Genomic DNA, 10,129 nt, shown 5'->3' on the forward strand with positions numbered 1-10,129 from the left:
TGAAATTTACTTATGACAGACTTTCATCTCTTACAGTAAAGTTTCATAGGTCTTGTCCGATACTAGTCTTCCCAAGTAAGTATCTATGCAAATGATTATGACATTGCCATGTCCACATAGTTCAAGAAACAGAACTACTAGTCATCTTGCATTCTAATCGTCTAACGTTTTCTATGCGTCCAATTTTATAGAAAACTCCAATTAGGGACCATTTTCAACCTTTGACATTCAAGTTCACTTGATAGACATTTCTTAGTCACAGGACTGGTCCTGACAGTCTATCTTGAATATATCGTCAAGTTGAAGGGACTCATCATTTAATACTAAACCATGATTAAATGGAATATGAAAATACATTTCATATATGATAAATGTTCAACCCCAATGTTTTACAACCATGGGCCTCAAACCCATTTTCTAAAACAATTCATGGAATTCAAAGCTATGCTTGATTTCCAGTGCGACAACGTGAGTGTTGCTTCTCACTTGTTGCATAGGTTTAGTTATCATGCTTTGCCAATCTTAATATCCTTTTCATCGAATGTTCTTCGAGATATGATGATAAGATCTTTTCGAGTTTGTTTATTATGTGATCTAGTCTTACTTACTACATTAGTGGTTCTACGCATTTTGCAATGAAGAACCATTAAGTTAGCAGACGTTTTTCTTGCTTCAAGAGTGGTTCCACGCATTTTTCAATGAAGAACCATCAAGCCAGCAGATAGGTGATCTACCCAAGTTCAGTGAAGAACTTTAAACAACCCTGTTTTATTGCTTCTTAGGCAATAATTACTTTTACTTCAACTGTATAGGTTGCTAGTGATGCTTTGTTTGGATTTACCTATCCAAGCAGTTCATAGATATGTGGTAGACTCTCCAACTATATCTTAGAACATAGAAATTAATATTTTAATTTCCCACGCAACAACTCATGGTCTCCAATCCATGTTGCCATTTCAAAACACGATGCTCTATAGCTCGTCTTTATCAATGGTTAACTCCAAAGGGTCTTGCTTGATCCTTTGCCAGTGTTTATGCGTGTAGCATCAATATTTAGCGTATCTTTATTTCCTTGAATCAAGAACTATTCCTATGTACCTTTTCAAGTACCATAAGTATTCTTGATCTCAATCTAGTTGATCTTCACTTAGATCAATAGAGATTGGTATATGTTCGTCATGCCTAAAGTCATACGATACGTTTTTGGCGATCCTCATATTATATCATACATGATAAATTCTTTTGCAGAATAATTCCTAATTGAATTCTATTCATGTAACTTTAGCTTATTCAATTTCAGCAGATACTGAATCCAGCTAAATTCTTTGACATATAATATAGGTTAAGAATCTCATTTAGACTCTTTGATGTTTAACTTAGTAAATGCTTATACATAGTTCAAACATCCTTTACTTAGATTTATTCACATGGGTCGAATATCTCCAAAGGAGTCTTTCGTGTTTGATTTAGTAAATGCCATTACTTAATCCAAAACAATACCATAAGATCTTTGTAAATAGATCTTAATACCCAGTATGTACTAAGTTTCGCCATGGTCCATCATTGATGAATAATTTCAAATCTAAGTCATTAGCATTTGAATGTTATTTCACAATAGAGAGATATGTGTGTGATACACATAGGACCAAATAAGTTTTTATGTACTCCCACTAAACTTCTTATATATCTATAAGAATCATGTACATTTTATGAAACTAAAATACTTATTAGCTTCACCAAAATACATTTCTAATTCCCAATTGCTTGCTTAAATCTGTGCTTTAGATTTCATAAGCTAGCTTTCCTTTTCAAGCATTTATTTGGATCCACAAATCCTATGACATACCATGTACATAGTTTATTCCAACATTTGATTGAGGAATACGTTTTGTCATCAAATTGACATATGTACCAATATGCAATCATTGCTTGAATTATAGACTTAAGCATTACGATTTTGCATGAGGTTTCAACACAATCCATGCCATGAATTTGCTTGTAACCTTTAGCAACTAATCTAGCTTTGTGTGTGAACACAATTCCATGTTTGATGGTTTTTATCCTTAAAACAAACTTGCAACCAATAGGTGTGAAACTATTCTTGCAAATCAACAAAATCTCAATTTTGTCATCAAAACATTGAGTATGTTTTATGGCCTCTAACCATTTAAAACATTTGAGTCTATATATGGCCTCTAACCATTTTAGGGAATCTAGGTTTCGTCATAGCTTTCTTACAAGTCACAAACTCATTAATCTACATGATAATAGTTTGACTGCAAGTTGTAGGTTTCTTCACTATTTAATAGAAGAATCTCATAGTTTCATTGACCTGATCTCTATGTTTCTTTACTATCTAATAGAAGAATCTCATAGTTTCAGTGACTTGAATTCTATGCCTACTTGGGTATAGAACATCAAACATTAGAATATCAATAGCCACTTGAAAGTCCTTTGAATATTCTGTTCTCCTTGAAGCACTTGTAAAGTCTTCTAAGAGATGTCTATTCTTTAAAAGCTACTTCTAAAGTCCTTTCAGAATGAGTTCGGATTTTCTGAAGCACTTCGAAAAGCCTCCGGAATGTCCGTTTATGTTTGTTGTTCGCCTCGAAAACTTTCGAGGTCTATTTTCTCCCACTTGTCATTTTGGAAACGAATCTCCAAAAGGACATTATTTCGAGCAAACAAACATTATGTTCTCAAAAATTCGTGGTAGAAACAATACCCTTGTGTCTCATTTGAATAAATCACAATGAAACATATATCTAGACTTGGGCCTTAGTTTGTTGAATAACAAACACTAAGCTCCCACTGAGTTTAGCAACTCTTTAGATATATATAATTGAAAAGATATCCTGAAATTACTTTTCAATAACTTTGACGAATTTGGTTTAGTTTGGTGGTAGTAGAGCATTTTGTTTTAGAAATTATAGGAAAAGTCTTTATGATTCATCATTGATCGAATCAAGTACTAATTGACTTCGATCATTCCAACGTAGATATGCCATATCTTATGGAGCTAGATTGTGAAATTACAACACACAATCATTGATGATCATATTTGGTCTCAAGTAATCATCAACATGATCTAACCTAGATCTTTATGATTTCTTGCCGAGTGGATTTTATACTTCTGAATCTTTGAACTAGCCAAACAGATTCAACTTATATCACATTTGAGTAAATAAACCTATATTCACTCAAATCCATGTGAAATAATAAAGTCATAAAACCTTTCTTTAGCTTTGAACTCTATCGTCTAGGCGTTCTAACAATAGTTCATATTCTTTGTTACTTTCAACAAGTAAGACTAGCTTGTCTTAAGTTGATCTAGAAATCAACCAACTTTCAAAAGTCCATCAAAATAGAGCTTTTGAATGTTAACTTGTTGATATGGTCTAAGCAACAATGCCAAAGATTTAATGGAACTCAAATCAAGGGGTTGATTTGAACCTAGTAAAGTTCTTTAAAGAGTTGTTTGTTTTAATCAAGCATATTGACTCAACCTGTAATTGACCATTTCATTCAAATAAACAAACAAACAAGCATTGTTTTTGTTCTTCTGAATGTGAGTCTTTCTGTGTTTGAAGCAGAAATTTAGGTATGCTGATTATGGAACAAAATAGCCATTGAGTTCCAGCCTTTGAAAGGACTTAAAACAAACTAGATGACCCTACAACTAATGTAGCATTGCCATGCTTCATTTCCCACTTGTAGGTCATTAGTGTATCCTAGCTTCCATTATTTGAGTTATTACCGAAGTAAGAACCTCAAGCGGTATATGATACCAAGGAAGTTTGATTGCTAGGTCACTTCTCTTTAAACTTATAGGTAGAACCGGAATCGTAAATTCCTTTCATTTGTTCCTTTGTTTTCCTATTTCTTGTACCCTTTCTTATAGTCTTAAGAATTGAATTCTTTAGTGTTGACTTTTATACTTTGTTAGACATGTCCAATGTCACCAACAAGGTTCTTTACCATTTTAATTTATGTTGAATATTCTGTTTCAACTAGATGATCTTACCAGAAGCTTCTAAAGTTCTCTAAGCATCGATCTATTCGAATGTCTAGGAACTAGACTCATTCGAGAATTAAATGGAAAAAGGATTTTAGGTTGTTAACCATTGGTAAAGCTGAGCGTTTAAACTCAATGCTTTATGATCTCAAAACTACATTGTATTTTGAATTCACAAGCACCAATTGGTTTGCCATTCGATTTTGATATTCGAAAACAACCATAAAAGTCGCTATAAGAAACGTACATTTTAAATTGCTCACTTTCTCTCATTTCCGTGAATCGTTCTTGGATTCACTACCAATCGAGGAAATTTACTGTTACCTTTCTAAAAGGATTTATTGCAGTGCAAGATATTTAATTATAAACAATAATTAAAACATACATTGAAGCATGCAAAGTCTAAACATTTATCATGAATAATAACTTGAAATTAAAGCAACCATGCAATTCAAACAAGTTATTAGCATTTTATTCGAATTTATTGTTCCGGCAGGTGTGAATAAAATGATTCCAAGACCCTAAAACCATTGAAGAATTAAGCACAGTTTGTCGACTCAATTCTAAAACATTTTAGGTAAGCAAAAGCCTTTTGCTAATAGTCTAGAAACTACTCTTGGTTGATAGGTACGTCTAAGAACTTATTAGGTAAACCTATCGATTTTGCCACGACATAAAAGGACTCCTTACTTATATCGTTGAGTTTCACCAAAACTAACATGTACTCACAATTATTTGTGTACCTTGCCCCTTTAGGACCAATAAGTAACACCTCGCTGAGCGAAAACTATTACTAGATTGATGTAAAGGATATCCAAGCAAGTGTATATTTTGGCATGGCACCTTTTAACTCAATTTTTAAGTTTGGAACTTAAGGCTCTTACTATGTTGGTTAGATTTTAAGTGAACTAAAATCCTTAATCATGCAACATAATCAAGCTTTTGATCTCATGCATTTTAAGACATATTTAAAGCAATAAATAACTTAAAACATGCATAAGATATTTGTGATCTAGTATGGCCCGACTTCATCTTGAAGCTTTGACTTCAAAGTCCGTCTTGAAAATCTCCGTGGGAGGCACCATTTTCTTCAAATAGGATAAGCTATAACTAATTACAACTATTTGATGGTACGCAGACCATTTTGAATTGAAAAATAACTTTGGTGCTTTAGACCAATTACATTCAAATTAATGGTACGCAGACCATATTTTCTATCCTATTTGGGCCATACTAGTCACTTCATAACCTGCAAAACAGTACATATACAATATATACCATTCACCCATTCATTATCATGAATGGCCCACATAGCTGGTTAGTAAAACACATTATGCATCATGTAAACATTTGCAGCAATTAATCAAGGGCACCAATAATCTACCAATTATTCAGTCCTTATTAATTCTAATCGAGTTGTTTTAACCTTAAGGATTTGTAGACCTAATCAAGAGTTTATGACTAAAAAGCGCTCCCACTCAAACCAATAAATTCATATGCTTTACCAATTTTAAACAAAAAAATGTATTTCTAGTCCAACCGGAAACATACAAATTTAATTAAAATTTAAAGCTCATATAAATTTATAATTGAATCCAAAAATTTAATTTAATTTCAGTCGCATTTAAATTAATTCATCATTTTAATTTTAGTAAAATAATTAGAATAAATACCATTTATTATAATTATAATATTCAAAATTAAAATCCAAGAAATTAATTCAAATTATTAATTTTAAAATTAATTAAAATTACTCGAACTGAAATTTTCAAATTAAACATTCAAAACGATCTAATCGTAACGCAAACACCCTACGCGTTGCACGCCCATGGGCCGTACGCACACAGCCATTGCTGGCCATGTGCGCGCAGCCCATGCGCTCGTCGCATAGCTGCTGCTGTCCTATCGCAAGCCTCCGCACAGCGCCCCATCGCACGCGAGCTATCGCTCGCAGTGCGCGCGCGCGAGATCGCTCGCTGGGCGCGCTGGCTCGCTCGCTGTGCGCGCGAGCCATCGCTCGCTGGGGCGCGACATCGCTCGCTGGGCGAGCGACATCGCGCGCTGCGCGCGCGAGCCATCGCTCGCTGGGGCGAGCGACATCGCTCGCTGGGCGAGCGACATCGCGCACTGCGCGCGCGAGCAGTGCTGGGCGCAGCGCTCGTGGCACGCGAGCTTGCGCTCGCTGCGCGCGAGGCTGCGCGCACTTGTGCGAGGCAGCGCGCGTTGTGGCGCAGCTCGCTTGCTGCCCACACGCGACTGCCTTGGCTCGCCCTTCGCCCATGCCCATTCGTTCATTGCTCGTGGCACACGACACAAGGCAGGGCTGCTGCCTTGTGCTCGTGCACTACGCCCTTGCTCATTGCATTCGTGCCGCACGGGCGACGAGCTCCCTTGCTCGTCGTCGCATGCCCGCATTATACAACACCCCTTAAGGGTAACACGAAGCGTCCATTGCTTCGTGCGTGCAAGTTTTATTTGAACGAATCGCATAAAATTTTAAAATTTTTTATTTAAAATTAATGACAAATTAATAAATATTATTAATTTCATAATTTTAGGGCGAAAAATCGAAAATTTATTATCCAATTGATTTCCGATTGATATGGATTCAAGTCTAGGTCATAAAAATTTAAAATTTATCGTAAATTTACAATTTTTATGGTGGTTTTTAATCATAGGTTTCTAATTAAATTACAATTAATTATGAAAATCAAATTAATTCTAAATTATTCTAATTTTCAACAAATTAATCATAATTACAAATTAGATTGCATAATTAACAAGACTAGGCATTCAAACTTGTTAAACATATGCAGTAGGTCAATCAAAAATTCAAGATTTATCAACAGGAATCGCAAATATTTAATTTAACATCTTAAATTTACGAAATTTTGCATTCGAAAAACTAAAACCTTCGAAAAGTCATAGTTAGGCTTCGAATTTGAGAATTCTGGGTTCGGCGGAAAATTACTATTTTTGTCAAAATTTTAGAATGCCTTTTACATGCGGAATTGACACAAAAATCACTCAATTCGGATGAGTAATGAAGAAACTGCCGAAAAACTGCGTACATATAATTAAATAAACGCAATTTGCAATTAATTAACAATTACGAAAATTAATCACCCCTTTTAATTCTTGCAAATTTGTAATATTTAACCATGTTCATGCAATTTAGATTATGAAAATAATAAGGGGCTCGTGATACCACTGTTAGGTTATGATACATATGACATTACATAAATCATGCGGAAACAACCATTAACCCAGGACAACATATTATTTACACATAATCATATAGCATAATTTAGATGCATACTCTTTGTTGCGTGCCCTCCCTAGCTGCGCCCGAACCGAACAAGAACAAGTCTTTAGGACTCCAAGTGTCGTCCCTCCGTAGATAGTCCACAGCACGTCCGGATCCGCCTTAAGATTGACCAACTAGAATCGCTCTTAAGGTACTAGAAAATTTCGGCACTTTTGAGCAAGATGTGTGTTTTAATTTTCTCTCAAAAAACTCACTTTTGAATACTTTGAAACTTGTGTATAAATTATGACCCCTAGGCCTTTATTTATAGAGTTATGGAAAAGGAATCGTAATCCTAGTAGGATACGAATTAATTGGAATTAGAATCCTACATGAATTCTATTTAATTAATTTATCCAATTAGGAATAGAAATTTAATCATACACTGACTCTTGTAGATTCAGGAATCACGCATGAGCACAAACTCACACACACACGGCAGCCACAAGGGCTGCCCATGCGCGTGCGAGCAGTAGCCCGCGCAGCACGGCCCACGCAGCCGTGGCCTCTTGGCGCGCGCTGGGCCTGCCTTGCGGTAGGCCTGGGCGCTGCTTTGGCTGGGCTTGTGGCGCGCATGCTTGCTGGGCGATGGCCCCGGCTTCGTGCTGGGCCTTCGTCCGGCAAGCCTCGTTCGATGCTAATTCGTACGATACGCTTCCGATTAAATTTCCAGTTCCGGAATTTATTTCCGATACGAACAATATTTAATATTTCCGATTCCGGAATTAATTTCCGTTTCGAACAAATATTTAATATTTCCGTTTCCGGAATTATTTTCCGATTCCGGTAATATTTCCGATTCTGACAATATTTCCGTTTCCGGCAATATTTCCGATTCTGGTAATATTTCCATTTCCAATAATATTTTCCGATACGTACCATGTTTCCGTTTCCGGCAACATCTACGACTTGGATAATATTCATATTTCCGATACGATCCATATTTCCGTTTCCGGCAATATCATTGTTTCCGGAGTATTCATTTCTTGCCTGTGACGATCTTAGCTCCCACTGAAACCAAGATCCGTCGGTTCCGAATATTCATAGATGGAGTATTTAATGCCATTAAATACTTGATCCGTTTACGTACTATTTGTGTGACCCTACGGGTTCAGTCAAGAGTAAGCTGTGGATTAATATCATTAATTCCACTTGAACTGAAGCGGCCTCTAGCTAGGCATTCAGCTCACTTGATCTCACTGAATTATTAACTTGTTAATTAATACTGAACCGCATTTATTAGACTTATCATAGAATGCATACTTGGACCAAGGGCATTATTTCCTTCATTAATACCCAGTATGTACTAAGTTTCGCCATGGTCCATCATTGATGAATAATTTCAAATCTAAGTCATTAGAATTTGAATGTTATTTCACAATAGAGAGATATGTGTGTGATACACATAGGACCAATTAAGTTTTATGTACTCCCACTAAACTTCTTATATATCTATAAGAATCATGCACATTTTATTAAACTAAAATACTTATTAGCTTCACTAAAATACAATTCCAATTCCCAATTGCTTGCTTAAATCTGTACTTAGATTTCATAAGCTAGCTTTCATTTCAAGCATTATTTGGATCCACAAATCCTATGACATGCCATGTACATAGTTTTTCTTCCAACATTTGATTGAGGAATACGTTTTGTCATCCAATTGCAATATGTACCAATATGGAATCATTGCTTGAATTATAGACTTAAGCATTACGATTTTGCATGAGGTTTCAACATAATCCACACCGTGAATTTGCTTGTAACCTTTAGCAACTAATCTAGCTTTGTGTGTGAACACAATTTCATGTTTGATGGTTTTTATCCTTAAAACAAACTTGCAACCAATAGGTGTGAAACTATTCTTGCAAATCAACAAAATTTCAATTTTGTCATCAAAACATTGAGTATGTTTTATGGCCTCTAACCGTTTTAGGGAATCTGGGTTTCATCATAGCTTTCTTACAGGTCACAAACTCATTAATCTACATGATAATAGTTTGACTGCAAGTTGTAGGTTTCTTCACTATCTAATAGAAGAATCTCATAGTTTCAGTGACTTGAACTCTATGCCTACTTGGGTATAGAACATCAAACAATAGAATATCAATAGCCACTTGAAAGTCCTTTGAATATTCTGTTCTCTTTGAAGCACTTGTAAAGTATTCTAAGAGATGTCTATTCTTTAAAGCCACTTCTAAAGTCCTTAAAGAATACATGTTCGGATTTTCTAAAGAACTTCGAAAAGCCTCCTGAGTGTCCGTTTATGTTTGTTGTTCGTCTCGAAGACTTTCGAGGTCTATTTTCTCCCACTTGTCATTTTGGAAACGAATCTCCAAAAGGACATTATTTCGAGCAAACAAACATTATGTTCTCAAAAATTCGTGGTAGAAACAATACCCTTGTGTCTCATTTGAATAAATCACAATGAAACATATATCTATACTTGGGCCTTAGTTTGTTGAACAACAAACACTAAGCTCCCACTGAGTTTAATAATTCTCTAGATATATATTATGAAAAGATATTCTAAAATTACTTTTCAATAGCTTTGACGAATTTGGTTTAGTTTGGTGGTAGTTGAGCATTTTGTTTTAGAAATTATAGGAAAGTCTTTATGATTCATCATTGATCGAATCAAGTACTAATTGACTTCGATCATTCAACTTAGATATGCCATATCTTATGGAGATAGATTGTGAATTTACTACACACAATCATTGATGATCATTTTTGGTCTTCAAGTAATCATCAACATGATCTAACCTAGATCTTTGTGATTTCTTGTCAAGTGGGATTTATACTTC

This window comes from Spinacia oleracea, chromosome 3 (genome assembly GCF_020520425.1).
Source record: "Spinacia oleracea cultivar Varoflay chromosome 3, BTI_SOV_V1, whole genome shotgun sequence".
Taxonomy (NCBI): domain Eukaryota; kingdom Viridiplantae; phylum Streptophyta; class Magnoliopsida; order Caryophyllales; family Amaranthaceae; genus Spinacia; species Spinacia oleracea.